At 39.6% G+C, this 21,593-nt stretch overlaps 1 pseudogene; it reads left to right on the forward strand.

Annotated features, from left to right (window-relative positions):
- The first annotated feature begins 18,001 nt into the window (after positions 1–18,001).
- LOC100397092 (catenin alpha-1 pseudogene) lies at positions 18,002–21,300 on the forward strand (annotated as a pseudogene).
- Positions 21,301–21,593: the final 293 nt, after the last annotated feature.

Consider the following 21,593-nt stretch of genomic DNA (forward strand, 5'->3'; position numbering starts at 1 on the left):
CATGATGTACTCTATGACTGCAGTTGAAAACTTTGCTGTGAGACTGTAGTTATTATAGCCTGAATATTATCATCACTTGTAAAGGCTAACTCTGAGCCCAAGCACCATATAAACACAGAAATGTCATCTGACTGCTATATTACTGAAATTTGTTAACTTTTGAGAGCAATTTCATAGAGACTAGAAAAAGGAAGATTCTAGGATTATTAAATTTGCTAAAGATTTTCAGGGGTTCTCAAACGATTTTTGAAATGATCACATTTGGAGACATGTCACACACAGTGTTTGTGCTTGCAGTAGCCCCATGAAATAGCCATTAGAGGATTCTGTTCTTATTAGACAAAAGACTTTGATTCCAAATAATTTACCTAGCCTACTAAGACTTTGATTCCAAATAATTTACCTAGCCCACTTTACCGACCTAAGTTAATAGTTCTTACCAATGTTTGCATGCTCAGGAGACATAATAGAAATTATTTTTGATAAGGAGGAATAAAAACATTGATTAGGCACAACTAGGATTCTGAATGTGAACGTATTTCTTTTTCTTCTATTACAATTCCATCAATTCTCTTGTGAGTTTTTAAGATTTTGTTCTAATTTATTCCACCTTCAAATTCCATGTTCTGCCAAATAACCAATTTCCCATTTCCTTCCCAGAGAATCTTTCCAGTTAGCATCCAACCTTGCTTCCTCTTCATTTCTTCCATTCTATAACTTCTTCCCTTACTTGTAGTTGGGTGTGTATTTACCATCCATACAACATTGGCTCAGTGGGTGTTAATGGACTGAATGTTTACTTCCCCCTACTAAATTCATATGCTGAAATCTAATCCTGGATGTGATGGTATTTGAAGGTAGGGCCTTTGAGAGGTGATTAGGTCATGAGAGTAGAGCCCTTAAGAATGGAATTAGTGCCTTTATAAGAAGAGGCCAGAGAGCTAGATAGCTCCCTTTCTGTCATGTGAGGATATGAGATGTTGGGAGTCTACAATCCAGAAGAGAGCCCTCTCTAGGACCTAATCATCCTGTACCTTGATCTCAGACTTCCAGCCTCCAGGACTGTGAAAAATTAATTTCTGTGGTTTATAAGCTATTCAGTCTATGGTACTCTGTTATAGCAGAGCATACTGACTAAGACAGTGCGATATCTGATAAATTCTCAAAGTCTTACAGTTTGAAGCCAGATTCAGAATCTGTGTGCCCTGACATTCTCTCTATTAAGCATACATTTTATGATTGCCTATAAATAATCTTAGCCACTTTGGAGTTCACCACCACAACCATCACTAGTCTTGAATATTTTTTCTAGGTCTCCTGACATTAAGAAAATGTTTAAGCTTGCTGAAAGGAGGTGCCACCACTTCATGATATTCAGTCCTCTAACACATGCCCCTAATTTTCTTTCCAATACCTACTTTCTACCTGTACCGTATTCTAACTCAGTATTTATTTTTCAGGCCTGGTATTTCCCTGCCCATTGTTGAAGAAAGCTGTACTATAAGGTTGTCTAGATCAGCAGTTCCCAACCTTTTTTGGCACCAGGGACCAGTTTCATGGAAGGCAATTTTTCCATGGATGGTGCAGGGATGGTTTTAGGATGAAACTGTTCCACGTCAGATCATCAGGCATGTGTTAGATTCCCATAAGGAGCACACAACCTAGATCCCTCACATGCACAGTTTGCAACAGGGTTCGCACTCCATTGAGAATCTAATGCCACTGCTGATCTGATAGTAGGCAGAGCTCTGGCAATAATGCTCACTCACTTTCTGCTGTGTGCCTGGTTCCTAACAGGCCATTGACCAGTACCAGTCCATGGCCTGGGGGGTGGGAGCCCCGGCTCTAAATGATAAAACAACAAAAGTGTGCGAAGAGCTCACAAGACCATAGCCTAGACCTAGATTGTGAGCCTAATTGGTTAAGAACATTCCCAAGTTGCACATAAACATGTTCCCGTTTCAGTTTGCATAATTTTTTGTGAGAGATCAATATAAATTTTTGCTGATGTTTAGAGAAATGTATTGTGGTTGGGGTCACTTTATCCTCAAAAGCCATTTAATTGTCATTTTTCCAATTTTTAGTTAGAACCAAACAAGAGCTACTGAAGACTAGAAAATATGAAACAAGTATATTTTTATTTCATTGAAAGTTGTTTTACAACCTGCACACTTGAAAATGAATATTATTAGCTGAATTTAATTAAATACAATAGATATATCAGGGAACTTGACCAATCACATCAAGACCTGGCCATACAGGAAAAGCTGTTTATTGAAGTAAGCTTCCAAAAATCTTTAGTGTGGCATTTGATAAGCAACACAGACATAATAAAAAATGTTAACTATCCATGACAATGACTAATGATAAAATAATGATAAACAATCTATTGCTTAAATACTCATGTGTAGGAGGAGAAGTGTGATGAAGAGGGAAGATCTGGACTTTTGTAATGAAAGTTCCAGCTGGTGAGGCTTCCAGATGGTTCTGAGCCTTGGCTGAAGGCTGGTTTGAAACCTGGCTCTCTCGGAGGTAATCAGCTCTGTTATTTGAGGATAGTGGTTAGCAGCAGCTGGGGAGCTTTAAAACAAACAAACACAGCAAAGTCCATGCCCCGACCCATGATCAGCTAAATCAAAATGTCTGGAGTATCAGTATTCTGTCTTAAACCTCCCCCTTTGGTTCTAATATGCAGCCAGATTTGAAAGCTACAGGTCTAGGAGGTTAGAGATGGTATTTTGAATGTTCCATGGTCCATGTCAGGACAGTGGACTGAGTATAATCTAGAGCTTCTTTACTCCTACAGCAAGGGCCTTGACTGGTGATCCTGAATAAAAAGTGAAACTTTCAGTGAACCAGAAACTGGGATAAATCCTAAAGGATGAGGTGAACACTGGATTAATCACAGAAAGAAAGGCTAATCTAAAATGTGCACAGAGAAGTATTGCTAAAAAAGGTGCAGGGAGCAGCAAGACTGCCCCATCCCCTAAAGCAGCAGACACCAGAAGCAGGAGGGTGTCTGAAAGGACAATTAACATATAGGTCCTTGGGGCGCTGCAGAAGAGGCCAGGTAGATCATCCTTCATCAGTGCCCTTCCATCTGCCCCGGAGCCAAATAGCAGTGACAAAGTGTCCACTTCCAGGTAGGAGCTGTGACCAGGGAGCCAAAATTAAAAAGACATGACATGAACATGTCATGAGGCTGTCATTGCCAAGAGGTTCCAGAGTAAAATACCTAAGAGAAATCTCACCCAGTGGCTTGTCTTCTACTTTCCCTGAAAACAGGCCACAGGACAGACCAGAGCAGCAATTTTCCCAAGCACATGACACCCACTTACGTAAAATGTAGTGTAACAGAGAATCTTAACAATAAAAAAGATGATAGTCAAGATTCATAAGATAGAACAGCCACAAACAAATCAACTAGAGACCATTGACATTAATGCTTCTAATAAAAAATTGAAGCCAGGCACGATGGCTCATACCTTAATCCCAGCACTTGGGGAGGCTGAGGTGAGTGGATCACCTGAGGTCAGGAGTTTGAGACCAACCTGGCCAACATAGAGTGAAATCTCCTCTACTAAAAATACGAACATTAGCCGGGCATGGTGATACGCAACTGTAATCCCAGCTACCGGGGAGGCTGAGGCAGGAGAATTGCTTGAACCTGGCAGACAGAGGTTGCAGTGAGCCAAGATCACACTATTGCACTCCAGTGTGGGTGACAGAGCGAGACTCTGTCTCAAAAAACAAGCAAATAAAAAGCAAAACAAAAGCTGAATAGGCAGATGGAACTGATATTTTTTTCTAAAATTTAATTTTATTATAATAAAGACTAATGTATACTATGACCTAGTGAATAGTAATAGTTCTTAAATTTGATAGTTCACATTTTTAGAGACAGTCTCTTCAAATGGGGCTGGGAAAACTGGATATCCTCATGTGGAAGAATGAAACTAGACCCCTGTCTCATACTGTATACAAGAATCAAATCAAAATGAATTAAAGACTTAACTCTAAGACCTCAAACTATGAAACGACTCCAAGGAAACATTGGGGAAACTCTCCAGGACATCGGTCTGGGCAAAGATTTCTTGAGTAATACCTCAGAAGCACATGCAGCCAAAGCAAAAATGGACAAATGGGATCCCATCAAGTTAAAAAGCCTCTGCACAGCAAAGTGGAGAGACAATCCACAGAATGAGAGGAAATATTTGCAAACTACCCATTTGCTAAGGAATTCATATCCAAAATATGTAAGGAGCTCAAACAATTCTATAGAAAAAAGTCTAATAATCTAATTTTAAAATGGAAAAAATATTTTAACAGACATGTCTCAATACAAGGCATTCATATGATAGACACATGAAAGGTGCTCAACATTGTCGATCACCAGAGAAATGCAAATCAAAACTACAGTGAGATATTATCTCACCCCAGTTGAAATGGCTTGTATCCAAAATACAGGCAATAACATATGCTGGCAAGGATGTAAAGAAAAGAAAAATCTCGTATACTGTGGATGGGAGGGTACCTTAGTACAACCACTATGGAGAAGAGTTTGGAGTTTTCTCAAAAAACTAAAACTAGAGCTACCATATGATCCAGCAATTTCACTGCTGGGAATATACCAAAAAGAAAGGAAATCAATACATCAAAGAAATACATGCATTCCCATGTTTATTGCAGCTCTGTTCACAATAGCCAAGATTTGGAAGTAACCTAAGTTTCTATAAACAGATAAATGGATAAAGAAAATGTGGTACTTATACACAGTGGAGTACTATTTAGCCATAGAAAAGAATGAGATTCAGTCATTTGCAACAATGTAGATGAAAGAGGAGGTTTTTACATTAAGTGAAATAAACCAGGCACAGAAAGACAAACACACATGTTCTTAATTATTTATGGTATATAAAAATAAAATCAATTGGATCCATGGAGATAAAGACGGTTATCAGAGGCTAGGAAGGGTAGTGAGGAGGTAAGGAGTGGGAGTGATGATTAACGGGTACAAAAAAATAGAATGAATGAATAGGCCTAATATTTGATAGCAAAACAGGGTGACTATAGTCAATAATAATTTAATTGTGCAAACTAAAATAATATAATTGGATTGTAACATGAAAGATAAATGCCTGAGGGGATGAATTCCTCATCTTCCATGATGTGATTATTAGGCATTGCATGTCTGCATCGAAACATCAAACGTGTCCCATAAATATATATATTTGCTATGTACCCACAAAGTTTTTTTTTAAGTGGTTAAGATGGTTAAATAATAGTTCACATTTTTAGAATGTACATGATATTTATATTCAAATGAGGCATTATAGAACGTATTTTAAAGAATAAAATATTTTCTGTATTTAAAAACTTGGTTCATTTTGAAAATCAACAATGAGTAAAAAATAAAATCAAAAGAAAGAAAAATAAGTTTTTCTCTTGAATACATAAGAAACTCTTGCTGGCATTTGTATTTTAAGTGGCTGAAGTAAAATGGGCCAAATTTTCAAAGGTACTTAATAACAGTTTATACAAAGACTTTTACAATTTGATTTAGGCAAAGAAAAAATATTCCATTTAAGATACAGTTGGTTTCTCCTCCACCTCTCAAATTGCCTCTCTCCTCTTACCAGGCCATAGTACACAACATGGATCCTCAAATCTCACAAACGAATCTAAAATAATGACTTTAAAACAGCTTCTCAGATTACACACACTGTCAGAGTATTTTCCCTTTAAGATAGAATATCAGTGAACACTACAGGTATCAACTTTTTTGTTATAAAAAATTTCTTTAGAAAGCCCAATTACTTTCCTAGTCCTTTTTAATCTGTCACATGAAGCCTTTTTATTGTTACACCTGTTTACTAATACTTGCGACACTACACAAAATAAGCATACTTTGTCTTTAGGAAAAACAAATAGATGTATGCCTAGGGGATATTTCTTTGAGCAAAATAACAGTCATAGTTATTTCATTGATGCTGCTTTTAAAACATATTTTAATTGTTACTCATCAAGGCATATTGCCTGCCTAGATCAAAAAGAGAACTGGCAAGCAGACACATTTCTTAACCTAACTAACATCTAAAACATAATGCTTAGGTTTCAATTACATTTTCCATTGAAGAAAATCTATTCAACTTTGGTGCTTATCCAATAACTTATGTCAATTTCTAACATATGTTATAACCCCCAGTACACATATTTTCAGAAGAAAACAAGTCATAGCAAACCAAAATTTTTCTAAATGCTATTTGACATATTTTTATAGCGAATTAAAAATTCTGAGTATGAAAACTGAAGGGGGCTGGGGACAGTGGCTCATACTTGTAATCCCAGCACTTTGGGAGGCTGAGCTGGGAAGATCCCTTGATCCCAGGAGGTGAAGGCTGCAGTGAGCCGTGATCATGCCACAGCACTCAAGCCTGGGTGACAGAGTGAGACCCTGTCTTAAAAAAAAAACTGTATGTTGAATAATAAAACAAATATAGCTTATACAGAAAGCTTATAGGTTTATTTGTTTACAGTTGACAGTATGTTTGCATTCTGCAGCTGATATGTAAGTCCCATTGTTTTTCTCTGGAGTTTTATAGGTATAGTGTCTCACAAAACCATGTCCCATATTCTACAAATAACTTTTTGGCATCAGATTATGCAAAAGACTCTGATGAGATATTCCCCTAAATTGGAATAATTTTTTTACTTCTCCAGAAAAATATGGCAACCTTATCAACCACTTATACTGAACAAAAGTTAGATTATTACCAATTGTTCTTTTTTACTCTAAAATACTTTCTTAAAGTTTAGACATTTCTGATGTTTTTTAATTGCACACCCATAAAAGATAACAGAATGAAACATACTACATAAATTCAAAAGATAAATCTTAGTATCTGACTCATTTGGCACATCCTTAACATTTAAAATAAAATCAGTAGAAATAAAAGTGATATAATTTTCAAAGAATTTCTATATGCTGGAGTCTTAGAACAAGGAGCTTCTAAATGAAAAGAAGGGGGAGGTTCAGCTCATCTTGCTAATTATATGCATTTTTCTTTATGGAGTAACTGATGCTTTCTAGTTTATTTGCGAAACTTTTGTTTGTGGGAAAGTACATTGGGCCAGATCTTGTTGGTTTCTGTTCTGAAGATTGAACACCCCTCTTTTCCGGCATTATTTCAGGACCATTTGCATTTGGGATCAGTAAACCTTTAATCTCTTGATAAAGTCAGATCATCAATGCAGACTGTTTTGGAGGGTTGAACTAGAGGTTGGTGACTTGGCTATTGACTGGGTGAATCCAGCAAGCAATGAGGCATAGCTTGATGACCTCAAATTTCATGTTTGAGTTCATCACCAGGTGTGTCTGATAAAGTCAATCTAGGCCTTCAGCCTGTGGAAGTGTCCTGGTGAAACCATACAACAGTCAATGAGACTGGGTGAGATTTTTCAGCTCCTACGAGGTCAGTTACATCATGGCATCACCTGGAATGAGCTTCCCCTGGTCAATGAAAGTCTTGGCCAGCAGACATATCTCTGTGTCCCTCCACATATTGCCTTTGGGCAGATCCTCACATGAAAGGTGATTCAGTTCAAAGGGTTTGTTGATGCACAGTGACAGGGTGTGCTTGCTGGAGCCTGGCCCCCATTGTCACATTGTGAAGTAGCCTTCCAGAGGCCTCCTCAGCCCCTGCACAAGGCCTGAATGCATCAATGACTGGGCCCTGGCCTGGCTTGCATGCTCCCCAGGCTCTGAGGCTGGGCACTGGCTGCAGCATTTTGAGGACACACATCCCAGAGGGTGCAACTGGCCCTGGAAACTGGTATTTTAAAATGGACACTGGAAAAGAGTAAATTCATGAGTTAAAAGACTAAGCCAAGGAATTCTCCGTTCTCTCCATTTTCTACTTGTGAAAGGTGAAAGTTTTGAATCTATACTTAAAGATTCAAAAGTATAGAGTATAAATTCAAAATTTTCACCTTTCACAAGTAGAAAATGGAGAGAATGGAGAAATGGAAAGAATGGAGAGAATGCTTAAAGAAACGGTTACAGAATAGAAAAGAATTTCCCAGAATTTAATTGTGTGAGTTTACAGGAATAGAAAATATATCAGTGGAGCAGTATAGAGCATCTGGAAGCAAATATTGGCAAAGGTGTGAGGAATAGATATTTTCACACTCCACTGGGGGATGTAGTGGGGGCAGCTACTTTGGTAGGCAATTTGGCAGCAGCTATTAATTTCTTTTTATTACCTATTGATACCCTCTTTAAACAAACACTTTCACATGACAGCAAGGCGGCATATACAGGATGTTCATTGCAGCTTGATTTATAAAAACAAAAAGTTCTTAACAGTCTAACTGTTAACAGAATGGCTATATGCAATATTATGCAATAGCTAAAAAGAGGGAGGTAGATTGCTAGATATTAACATGAAAAGATTTCTAAGACATTGTAAATACAAAAAAATTGCAGAAGACTTTTTTTTTTTTTTTTTTAATTTCTTTTTAAGACAAGTCTTGCTCTTTCATGCAGGGTGGAGTGCAGTAGAGAGCAATGATAGCTCACTGCAGCCTAAAACTCCTGGGCTCAAGGGATCCTCCTGCCTCAGCTTCCCAAGTATCTTGGACTACAAGCATGTACCACCACATTCAGCTAATTTATTTTATTTTTAAATGTTTTGTATAGATGAGGTTTCACTTTGCTGCCCAGGCTGGTCTTAAACTCCTGGCTCCCAATTGATCCTCCTTCCTTGGCTTTTTAAAGTGCTGGGATTATAGGCACAAGCCACTGTACCTGGATTCTTGTTTATTTTTGAAGCTCCCATTTCCCTCCCATGCAAACCTTGGCAGGTATTGTTTGATGAAAATAATAATTTTTGTAGTATCACTTTATTTTTTATTTTTATTTTTTTGAGAGAAAAAGAAGGGGAAAAAAAGAAAAAGAGGGAAAAAGGAATATTACTTCATTCCTAAAATGGGTTTCAATAATGGCCGATCAATATTTTGAGTGTTTAAAGTGGTTAATGCATATTTTATGTGTTTAAAATGGAGACCTCTATTGTGTTTATTTGTTCTGGCTCTGAGTTCAAGTCCTGGATATCGTTGCAGAAGACTTTATACAGCATAATATAATTTATATTCAAATATATCTATAACATGAACCGGAAAGCTAATGAAAGGTTTTGAACAGTGGAAAGACATGATTAGACTTTTGGTTTTGAAAGACTGCTCTGCTTTTAAGAATGAAAACAAGGGGACTGGTTAGGAAACTATTTCAACAGACCACCAGATAAATACCATAAAAATGTTAGCAATATCTCAAATTAATAATCTAACATTACACCTAGGATAACTAGAGAAACAAGAGCAAACCAACCTCAGAGCTAGCAGAAAAAAAGAAATCAGCAAAATCAGAAAGAAACTGAGAAAAAAAAACACACAATCAATTAATCCAGGAGTTTGTTCTTTGAAAGAATAAATAAAACTGATAACTAATAAAAAAAAAAAAAGGAGAGAAGTTCCAAATAAACTCAATCAGAAATGACAAAGGGGATATTACCACTGACCTCACGGAAGTACATAAAACCCTCAGAGACTGCTATAAACACCTCTATGCACACGAAGTAGGAAACCTAGAAATGGATAAATTCCTGGAAACACATGACCTCCCAAGATTGAACCAGGAAGAAATCAAATTGCTGAACAGACAAAGAATGGGTTCTGAAATTGAATCAGTAATAAAAAGCCTACCAACCACAAAAAACCCAGAACCAGATGGATTCACAGCCTAATTCTACCAGATGTATAAAGAACAGTTGATGCCATTCCTACTGAAACTATTCCAAAAAATGGAGGAGGAGGGAGTCCTCCCTAACTCATCCTATGAAACCAGAATCATCCTGGTAGAAAAGCCTGGCAGTGACACAACAACAACAAAAAAGAAACTTCAGGCCAATATCCTTGATGAGCATAGAAGTAAAAATCATCACCAAAATACTAACAAACTGAATCCAGCAGCATATCGAAAAGTGAATCCACCACAATCAAATAGACTTTATCTCTGGGATGCAAGGTTGGTTTAATATATGCAGATCAATAAATGTGATTAATCACATAAACAGAACAAAAACCACATGATCATCTCAGTAGAGTTTGTCATAAATGGCACTTCGTATTTTGAGGTGCGTTCCTTCAGTGACATGACAAACTAGGCACTGAAGGAAGATACCTCAAAATACTAAGTGCCATTTATGACAAACTTACAGATAATATCATACTGAATGAGCAAATGCTGGAAGCATTCTCCATGAGGACTGGAAAAATAAAAGGAAGTCCACTCTCACCATTCCTGTGCGACAAAATACGGAAAGTCCTAAACAAAATACTGGAAGTCCTAGCAAGAGCCATCAGGCAAGAGAAAGAAATAAACAGCACCCAAATAGGAAGAGAGGAAATCAAACTACCTCTGTTTACAGATGACATGATTCTACAACTAGAAAACCCCATAGTCTCTGCCCAAAAGTTCCTAAATCTGATAAATAACTTCAGCCAAGTTTCAGCATACAAAATCAAAGGATAAAAATCAGTAGCATTTCTGTATACCAACAGCATCCAAGCTGAGAGCCAAATCAAGAATCCAGTTCATCCACAATAGCCACAAAAAAGAGTAATATATCTAGGAATACAGCTAACCAGGGAAGTGAAAGATCTCTACAATGAGAATAACAAACCACTGCTCAAAGAAATCAGAGGTGACCAAACAAACAGAAAAATATTTCAAGTTCATGGATATGAACAATAAATATTGTTAAAATGGCCATACTGCCCAAAGCAATTTACAGATTGAATGCTATTCCAATTAAACTACCATTGACATTCTTCACAAAACTAGAGAAAACTATTTTTAAATTCATATAGAACCAAAAAAGAGCCTAAATAGCCAAGGCAATCTTAAGCAAAAAGAGCAAAACTAGACATCAGATTACCTGACTTTATACTACAAGCATTGTACTGGTACAAAACAGACACATAGGCCAATGGAACAGAATAGAGGGCTCAGAAATAAAGTTCCACACCTACGACCATCTGATTTTCAAGAAAGTCAATAAAAACAAGCAATGGGAAAAGAAATCCCTATTCAATAAATTGTCCTGGGATAACTGGCTAGCCATATGCAGAATTTTGAAACTGGATCCCTTCCTTACATCATATGCAAAAAGCAACTCAAGATGAATTAAAGACTTAAATGTAAAATGTAAAACTATACAAATCTTGGAAGATAACCAAGGAAATAATATTCTGGACATAGGCTGTGGCAAAGATTTCATGACAAAAACATCAAAAGCAATTGTGACAAAAACAAACATTGACAAGTGGGACCTAATTAAACTAAAGAGCTTCTGCACAGCAAAAGAAGCTATCAACAGACCAAACAGATAACCTGCAGAATTAGAGGAAATATTTGCAAACTATACATTTGATAAAGGTCTAATACCCAGAATCTAAAAGGAACTTACATTAATAAACAACCCCATTAAAAAGTAGGCAAAGGCCATGAGCAGACACTTTTTAAAGAAGAGATACACCCAGCCAACAAGCATATGAAAAAATGTTCAGCATCACTAATCATTAGATAAATGCAGATCAAAATCACAATGAGATACCATCTCACTCCAGTCAAAAGGGCTATTACTAAGAAGTCAAAAAGTAACAGGTGGCATGGTTGTAGATGAAGGCAATGATTATACACTGTAGGTAGGAATGTAAATTAGTTCAGCCATTGTGGAAAGTAGTGTGATGATTTCTCAAAAAACTTAAAATAGAATTACCATTTGACCCAGCAATCCCATTACTGGATATGTATACCCAGGGGAACAGAAATCATTCTATCATAAAGACTCATCCATGAGTTCATTGCAGCAGTAGTCACGATAGCAAATAAATGGAATCAACCTAAATGCCCATCAATGGTAGAATAGATAAAGAAAATGTGATATATATATATATTCCATTGTGTGTGTGTGTGTGTGTAAATGGCTGTATAATATATATGGAATGCTATACAGCCATTACACACACACACACACACACACACACACACACACACACTATGGAATAACATTCCATATATGCTATGGAATATTATACAGCCATTAAAAAGAACAAGAGTATGCCCCTTGCAGAAACATGGATACAGCTGGAGGCCATTATCCTAAGCTAACAAACACAGGAACAAAAAACCAGATACTACATTTTCTCACATGTAAGTGGCAGCTAAACATTGAGTACACATGGACACATGTGTATTTAAGGGTGGAGATTGGGAGGAGAGAGAAGATCGAAAAACTACCTATCAGGTACCATGCTTATTACCTGGGTGATAAAATAACCTGCACATCAAACCCCCATGACATGCAATTTACCTATATAACAAACCTGCACAGGTATTCCTGAATCTAAAATAAATCTAAAAGAAAACTTAATAAATCTAAAATAAATCAAAAGACCATTAGAGAAGTGAGAAAGTACTATTTTAATTTTAATTTCTTCAATTATGAGCAAAATTGAACAACTTTTTATTTCGTTTATGGACCATTTGCGTTTTATTTCTATGCAGAATTTTTAATCTAACAATTTCCTGCTGATCACTTTCTTGAGAAAAAAATGCTGGAAGTTTAGTTTACTTCACAAGCCATGGCATAGATCCTCTGTTCTGTCTTGGGTGGTCCAGTTACACTGGCTTAATACAGATCAGGCTATGCATCATACGGTGCTGATGCTATTTAGAGGCTGCCGAGCCACCAACCATGCATCCACTTCATTCTCTATCCATTAAGAGTCATGAAAATAAGCTGATGAGTGCTCTCATTCTATTAGCAGGAGAGAACTCTATTTCCAGGATAAAGATTTGGGGAGCAGAAACCCAATTTCTGTGTTTGCATTTGTAGAGGCAGAGTAGAATGTATGCTCTAACCTTCCAGACTTTTTATTGTTTTTGCTATTTTGGGCCTTTAATTTGGTCATACAATTTCTCTTATTGTTATATTCAAAACAATTACGCTGAATACATAGGAAGATTTAAAAAATACAGAAATTTGGTCCGTATTCTCCAGCAAAGGAACAAAATGATGTTATAATTTGAACTACTACTTTGCATAATACTAATTGCTTTGCATAATAAAGAAGCACACTATTACCCTCTTTTAGCATAACTAATTATATACACAAAAAGTAATCCTGTTAAGGCCTTTCTATCCTCTTGGAATAGATTTAGACTTCTAGTATATTCAACCTTTAATTGAGATCTGTAATTTGGTACCAGACTCTGATCACAGGATATTCCAGATAGAGTATGGGTGAGGAGATAGTGTTTGCTTGGCTCCAGATATAAGTGTGAGAAGGTGTGCTTTGGAAAATCTTAGTATAGTCACAGAGGATGCTGGCCTACTGGTACATGTCATACTCTTAAAGTACATTGGACCATTTCTGGCTCCTGCAGCCACATTGCTCCTTTCTCCTTTACCAGACCTACATCACATAAGCCATTTGAAACAAATGGCTATGCAGCTTGCTCTTAAGAATATCTGGGGGCCGGGCGCGGTGGCTCACGCCTGTAATCCCAGCACTTTGGGAGGCCGAGGCGGGTGGATCACGAGGTCAAGACCATCCTGGTCAACAAGGTGAAACCCTGTCTCTACTAAAAATACAAAAAAATTAGCTGGGCATGGTGGCGCATGCCTGTAATCCCAGCTACTCAGAAGGCTGAGGTAGAAGAATTGCCTGAACCCAGGAGGCGGAGGTTGCGGTGAGCCAAGATCACGCCATTGCAGTTCAGTCTGAGTAACAAGAGTGAAACTCCGTCTCAAAAAAAAAAATATATATATATATGGTAAGAGAGGTTTTTTTGACAAAATACATTTTAAAACTACTAGACAAGTAATATCTTTTAATACATTTGACCTCATTTCACAGAAACATCCAATGCCAAGTAAACACGACCCTGTGGAAACTTATTGAAACTTTCTAGGTATATTCTTCATAGTAATGGAAGCCAAGTGCATAACAATAAAAGAAAAGCAGCAGAAGTTTTTCAGATTAGACTATTTTCTAAGATATTACTCATCTTATTATGAAATTTTCTTTGTTAATTTATTGCCCACCCCTTAAAGGAAAAGTTGCAGTTAAGAGCATCCAAGGAGCCAGAGCTAAAAGTCACAAGGAAGATAACAAGCTTAAAATCCATTCATTCATTGAATCAACAATCTTTAATTGGGAATTTTTCTATGTAACTAATTTTTCTAAGCACAGAGACACAGCCCATAAGGAAGAATGCAGCCTAATTGCCTGACCCAAGCTGGTGATCTGTTATTGGATATAATGGGCTAGCATTTTCCAAAGTATGACTATTGTTCCTCTGCAGAATGTGAGTAGATTTTTGCCATCTGTGAGAGAATATTCCTGAACCTCAACCCCAGATTTGATAGATGTGTTTTATTTTAGTTTTTAAACACTGTTTATTATGGAACATTTCAAAAGATACATAAAATTAGAGAATTTATAGCCCTGTGTACCCCTCATCCAGCTTTTAAAAAGATCAACATTTTGCCAATCTTGATATTATCTACTATTATCCAATATTATCTAATATTTTTTTCTGGAGTATTTTAAGTGATACCACACTTTTATTTCAATGGTTAAAGTAAATGTTTTAATGTGAATAACAAAAAATATATAGCACATCAAATCTGTAATTTCACAGCATTATTGCTTTGGACAAAACTAAACCATAAATTTAACTTTTAAAACTGCTCCACAGATATGGCGCAGTTCAAGAAGAGAGCACACAGCTGGCTACAGTTCCTGAACCGTTGTTAGAGGCAACAAGAGACTGGGAGATAGCAGACATTCCTCCTCATCTTCCCTCCCTCAGAGAAATTAGGATAAAAAAGGAGATTCCTGCTTCTACAGGAAACACTTAGTACCATGCCTGACACTTAAAAAGCACCCATAAAATAAAAGCTAATATCATTTTTTGGAAGGCATCTTTGATTCCAGAGAACTGATACTGGTTAACATTTATTAAGCCCTGACTGTGCACATGTTAGGAGCAGTGAATTCATATGGGTCTTCAGCAACCTCAATTCTTGCCTCCGTAGAAGAAAGAATTTGACTGAGGGGCATAAGGCAGGAGAGACTGAGGCAAGTTTTAGGACAGGAGTGAAAGTTTATTAAAAAGTTGTAGAGCAGGAACAAAATGAAGTAAAGTATACTTGGAAGAGGGCCCAGGAAGTGACCTGAGAGATTCAAGTGCATTGTTTGACTTTTGACTTGGGGTTTTATATAGTGGCATGTTTCTCGGGCCTGTGTTACTTTTTCCCTGATTCTTCACTTGGGAGGGGCAGCATGCACAGTGTGTTTACTGAAGTTGTGCACATGCTCATTTGATGCATTTTTCCCTTATGAGTCAAGTGTTTCCAGAGGAAGATCATACCAGTTACACTCCACCATTTTACGTCTTAGTGCACATGCATGTGTCCACTCATTCAACTTCTGAGATCTTATCAGGAAGCTGCTAATCACCAGTTTCAGGTTTTTTCTATCTATTGGGAGACTGCCTTTCCCTGGAAGGAGCTGCAACCAATTATTATTTTAGAGATACAGTTTAATAACCACCTGACCATCACCTGATGGTCACCTGACATTCCTGGTGGCCAGGGTGTGCATGGGGGCGGGGAAACTCTCCCGCCCTGTTTATGTCTACCTAACTACCTACTCCAATATATGGACACTTTGGTGGGAGATTTACGTATATTATCTCCTTTTATCTTCACAGTTAGACTATGAGTAGATACTAGTTTTCCCATTTTTAGAAGTAAAAAGTTGAGGCTCAGAGAAATTAAGTTACTTAAGATCACAAAGCTGTTAAGTGGTGAAGCTAGGACTTAAACTCAAGCCTGTCTTCCTCTAAAACCCATGCTGTTTTTCCACTGGGCTCCCCAAAAGCCAGGACCCACCTCCTAACCATGGGATACAATTGGGGAAAGAACTAGACATGTGAAATTGGAGTCCTGATATAAACCTGATTCTTCTATTTGCTAATATTGTGATCTTCAACATTTCACTTCATTTTTTTTGACCTTCTGTTTCTTATGCATAGAATGTGGGTGCTGATGTTAACTGTCCAATTTGCAAGCACAAACTCTAATAATGTATATGGGAATCCAAAATTCATTATAAGCACTAAATAAATATTTGTACTATATACAGACACCACCAATAGAGCATGTGATCTTGAGAAAACCCCTTCCCTCTTTGGGTCTTGGTGTCATCAGCTATAGAGAAGATGGGGTCAACCTCAACATGCTCAGAGTCCTGAGACCTGACTATCATTTTCGCAAAACAGTGCTCCCTGTTAGCATGAAGCAGTTAAGAGCAGTCATCATTCCTATCCTAATGGCAATTAGATGTACCTCTTCAGAAGGGGGGGTTGATGGCAGTGGACGCTCCAGATGACCTGCCACTGACATCACACTGGCTGCAGCAGGGAGGCATGGCTGAGGCTGCATGCCCCACAGAGCAGGCAAAAGCCCCATCCTCCTGGGTGGGGCCACAGCCTCCAAAGTCATGGCTGCAGAGCTGATCCTCCCTGTGCTCTTGGGGGTTCCAGGAGCATGTAGGAGCTCTTTCCTCCTGGTTGCAGCTGCAGCCTCCCAAACCACAGCTGCAGACCCCAGTCTGTCACTTCATGGGGCTGGCAGCAGCCCCATCATCCAGGGTACAGCTGTAGCCACCTAAACCATGACTGCAGATTCAGGCATCCCTGTACTCTTGGAGGCCCAGGAAGGCCCCCTGCTTCCCTTCCAGGCTCAGAAGTGCCTGCTCCCACTACCTGGCTTCTCCCTGCTGTCAGCACCCACTCCAATCTTGAAGCAAAGTTGGGGTAGAGCCTGGACACCATGAATAGCAGTGGGAGGCAGATAGATTCCTGGACAGAAGCAGGCAGGTCCTGAAGGCTGAGGTCCAGGCTGCCAGTCCCATGGATGGAAATGGGAGCTACTGCCTTTTCTGGGCCCACCATGGAGACCCATGAACCAATCAGTGTGTACTTTCTCCTCTCTAAGACCCATAAAAGCCCCAGGCTCTGCCAGAGCTGAGCAGATGACAGGATGACCAGTTGTAGAGAGGAGCTACTTTCTCTGTTGAGAGCTTCAGAGACCTGCAAAGATGTCAGGACCACCAGCTGAGAAAGGAGCAACCCATTCCAGGACCTCCTCTCTTCTAGGAGCTGGGCAGCTGCAGAGAGGAGCTGCCCTCTCCAGGGCCTCCTCTCTACTAAGAGCAACAAACGTCAGGCTAACCAGTAGCAGAGAGGAACTACCCTCTCCAGGGCCTTCCATTTGCTGAGAGCTGAACACTGGACAGGGTGACCTGCCTACAGAGAGGAGCTACAGTATGCACTGCAGGTCTTCTCTGAGCCGTTGTAACACTCAATAAAGCTCCTCTTCATCTTGTTCACCCTTCACTTGTCTGCATACCTTATTCTTCCTGAATGCACGACAAGAACTCAGGTAAAAGTGCCACCAGCCACAAAGGTTTCTGGCCAGTAAATCGGCACCCCAAAGATGCCATAACATTTCTAGGGATAATATTCCAGAATTGTATTCTGATTAGAACACAGTAAATATTACTGATTCTGAAGTTAATGAAAATGACTAAATAAACTTCCATTTGGTGTAATTACTTAATCTAGACTCCTTAGAAAGCAGAGCCTGACAATGCTGTGTTGCTACTACTGTGACAGGGAGTGTGATCCCATGGAGCAGAAGTGAGAGGGAAGTCAGGCAAGGAAGGAGAGAGAGAAATTCAAGCAGGCATAACAGAGGTGGTCACGATTAAATACTTCTGATTGCTCTATCCTACAGGACCAGGACTTTGAAAAACTGCATCCCAAGTCTGGAATTTAAAAAAAAAGAAAAAGAAAATCTATCTATCAGTTTTCATCTTCCATTTGGGAGCATTTTGACCATGTGGTGTTAACTCCCCTGTGATTATGAGTTGTGCAATTCTGGGGCCTGAGGCAGGGCCCTTTGCTTCCCACACCCTGAAAGTTAACAGGGAATCCTAGGATGGGATGATTGAGGCTCATGGCATGGTATGAGGCTGGGCTCTGGGAGGAGGTGCCTGGCAGAAATAATTGGAGCTAGGTGTCAAGGTGGCAGTTGGAACAAGAGACAGGTGAGACTGAGAGGACCTGAAATAGGTATGTGATATGTTAACTTATACCCAATCAACTTCCAGATGGAATCTGATGAGGCTTACATATAAAATAAGGATGGTGGTGAAAAAGAAAATAATTCATAGCAATAGCAATGACAACAAAGTACCTCAGTTTCCTTATCTTTAAAAGGGAGAAAAAAAAGCAGCAGCCATCAGCTTCAGGCCTCTGGAATCCAGCGCTCGCCCTGCTAGCTGCAGCAATGACTGCTGTCCACGCAGGCAACATAAACTTCAAGTGGGACCCCAAAAGTCTAGAGATCAGGACTCTGACAGTTGAGAGACTGTTGTAGCCTTTTGTTACACAGGTTACAACCCCAGTAAATACCAGTAGTAAGGGGCCCATTAATAAAAAGGGAGGTTGTTCTAAGATTGCCCTTGTTTTGGCTGTGGTTCTTGAACAAGCAACTGGGAATTTCTTGGAGAAGGAGATTAAAATTGCAATGGAGAGCCAGTTTCTCAAGGAGGAGCCTGTGGCTGCTATAGAAGATGTTAGGAAACAAGGTGATTTGATGAAGACTGCGGCTGGAGAGTTCACAGATGATCCCTGCTCTTCTGTGAAGTGAGGAAACATGGTTCCAGCAGCTCGAGCTTTGCTCTCTGCTGATACCTGGTTGCTGATTTTGGCTGATATGGCAAGTGTCTACAAATTACTTGTTCAGCTGAAAGTTGTGGAAGATGGTATCTAGAAGTTGAGGAATGCTGGCAATGAACAAGACTTAGGAATACAATACAAAGCCCTAAAACCTGAAGTGAATAAGCTGAACATTATGGCAGCCAAAAGACAACAGGAACTGAAAGATGTTGGCCATCATGATCAGATGGCTGCAGCTAGAGGAATCCTGCAAAAGAATGTTCCAATCCTCTATACCATACCCCAGGCATGCCTACAGCACCCTGATGTCACAGCCTATAATGCCAACAGGGACCTGATATACAAGCAGCTACAGCAGGTGGTCACAGGTATTTCCAATGCAGCCCAGGCCACTGCCTCAGATGATGCCTCCCAGCACTAGGGTGGAGGAGGAGGAGAACTGGCATATGCACTCAATAACTTTGATAAACAAATCATTGTGGACCCCTTGAGCTTCAGCAAGGAGCGCTTTAGGCCTTCCCTGGAGGAGCATTTAGAAAGCATCATTAGCCGGCTGCCTTGATTGCTGACTCATCCTGCATGCTTGATGACCATTGTCAGCAAATTGTGACAGAGTGTAATGCTGTCCTCCAGGCCCTGCAGGACCTGCTCTCAAAGTATGTGGGCAATGCTGGATGTAAAGAAAGAAGGGATGCACTCAATTCTGCAATCGATAAAATGACCAAGAAGACCAGGGACTTGCAGAGATAGCTCTGCAAAGCTGTCATGGAACATGTTTCAGATTCTTTCCTGGAATTTCCAGTGTTCCACTGGAATTTCCTGGAATTTCCAGGAATTTCCAGTGTTCCACTGGAATTTCCTGGAATTTCCAGTGTTCCACTTTTGGTATTGATTGAAGCTGCTAAGAATGGAAATGAGAAAGAAGTTAAGAACAATGCAGGTTTTCTGTGAACATGCCAACAAATTGATTGAGGTTGCCAACTTGGCCTGTTCCATCTCAAATAATGGAGAAGCTTATTCAAATGTCTGCAAGCCAGTTAGAAGCCTGCTTTCTTGGCTGTCCCAGATAATCACATTTTGGAATATGTGAACAAATGTGTCATTGCTCTCCAAGAGGAGGATGTGAATGGCCTGAACCGCACAGCCGGTGCAATTCAAGGCCAGGCAGCCTGGGTCATTCATGTAGTCACGTCAGAGATGAACAACTATGAGCCAAGAGTCTACACAAAGAAGGTTCTGGAAGCCATTAAGCTGCTCTCCAACACAGTCATGCTATGTTTTACTGAGCAAGTAGAAGCAGCTGTGAAAGCCCTCAGCTTGGACCTGCCCAGCTGATGGATGAGAATGAGTTTATCCATGCCTCCTGCCTGGTATACGGTGGCATCCGGGACATTAGGAAAGCAGTGCTGATGATAAGGACCCCTGAGAAGTTGGATGATTGTGACTTTGAGATAAAAGATTTTGATGTCGGAATTAGGATGAGCATCCAGACAGAAGATAATCAGCTAATAGCTGGCCAGAGTGCCCAGGCGATCATGGCTCAGCTTCCCGTGTAGCAAAAAGCAAAGATTGTAGAACAGGTGGCCAGAGCCAGGAAGAAAAGAGCAAGCTAGATGCTAAAGTGTCCAAATGGGATGACAGTGGCAATGACATCATTGTGCAGGCCAAGCAGTTGTGCATGATTATGATGGAGATGACTGGCTTTACCCGAGGTAAAGGACTACTCAAAAGTATATCAGATGTCAACAGTACTGCCAAGAAAATTGCCGGGGCAGGATCCAGGATGGACAAGCTTGGCTGCACCATCGTAGACCACTTCCCCAACTCAGCCTGCAAGCAGGACCTGCTGGCCTACCTTGCAACACATCACCCTCTACTGCACCAGCTTAACATCTGCAGCAAGGTCAAGGCTGAGGTGCAGAATCTTAGTGGGTAGCTTATTGTCTCCAGGATGGACAATGCCATGTTCCTGATCCAGGCAGCCAAGAACTTGGTGAATGCCATGGTGCAGATGGTGAAGGCATCCTATGTTACCTTTACCAAATATCAAAAGTCACAGGATATGGCTTCCCTCAACCTTCCTGCTGTGTTATGGAAGATGAAGGCACCAGAGAAAAAGCCCTTGGTGAAGAGAGGCAAACAGATGAGACACAGACCAAGATTAAACAGAAGAAGATTCATCTCAGAAGAAGCACTTAATCCCGGTGCAGGCCCTCAGCATGTTCAAAGCCATGGAAAGCATTTATGTCTGTCCCACCCTGCTGCCCCCAGCCCTGGGGGCTCCTGAAGATCAGCCACTGTTTGTCACTCAAATGCATTTGCTAAATACAATACTGATGTTAGATTCCATGGGGAAATGGGCAGACTGTGAACCAGTCCAGGTGGTGAATTTTCTAAGGACACAATTGTGTTTAAGTTGATTAAAAATGCTTTTAGAATGTAGGAGCCTACTTCTTGCTATATTTTTATATGCTTAAAAGTAAAATCCCATAACTAAAGAGAATCCCATATTAAGTTGTTAGTAAAGCTCTGACCAAGCTGAGATGCCCATTCTCCTAGTGGTGTCAGTGTTAGGGTTTGAAAGAAAGGAATTTGGCTCAACCTGTTAAGAGGGTGCAGTTCAGACAGCTTGACTGCTTTTAAAAGACCAAAGACGAAAAGCAAACTGGACATCTTAGGAAGCAGTCCCTGGAGAAGGAATGTTCCCAGAAAA

This window comes from Callithrix jacchus, chromosome 2 (genome assembly GCF_049354715.1).
Source record: "Callithrix jacchus isolate 240 chromosome 2, calJac240_pri, whole genome shotgun sequence".
Taxonomy (NCBI): domain Eukaryota; kingdom Metazoa; phylum Chordata; class Mammalia; order Primates; family Cebidae; genus Callithrix; species Callithrix jacchus.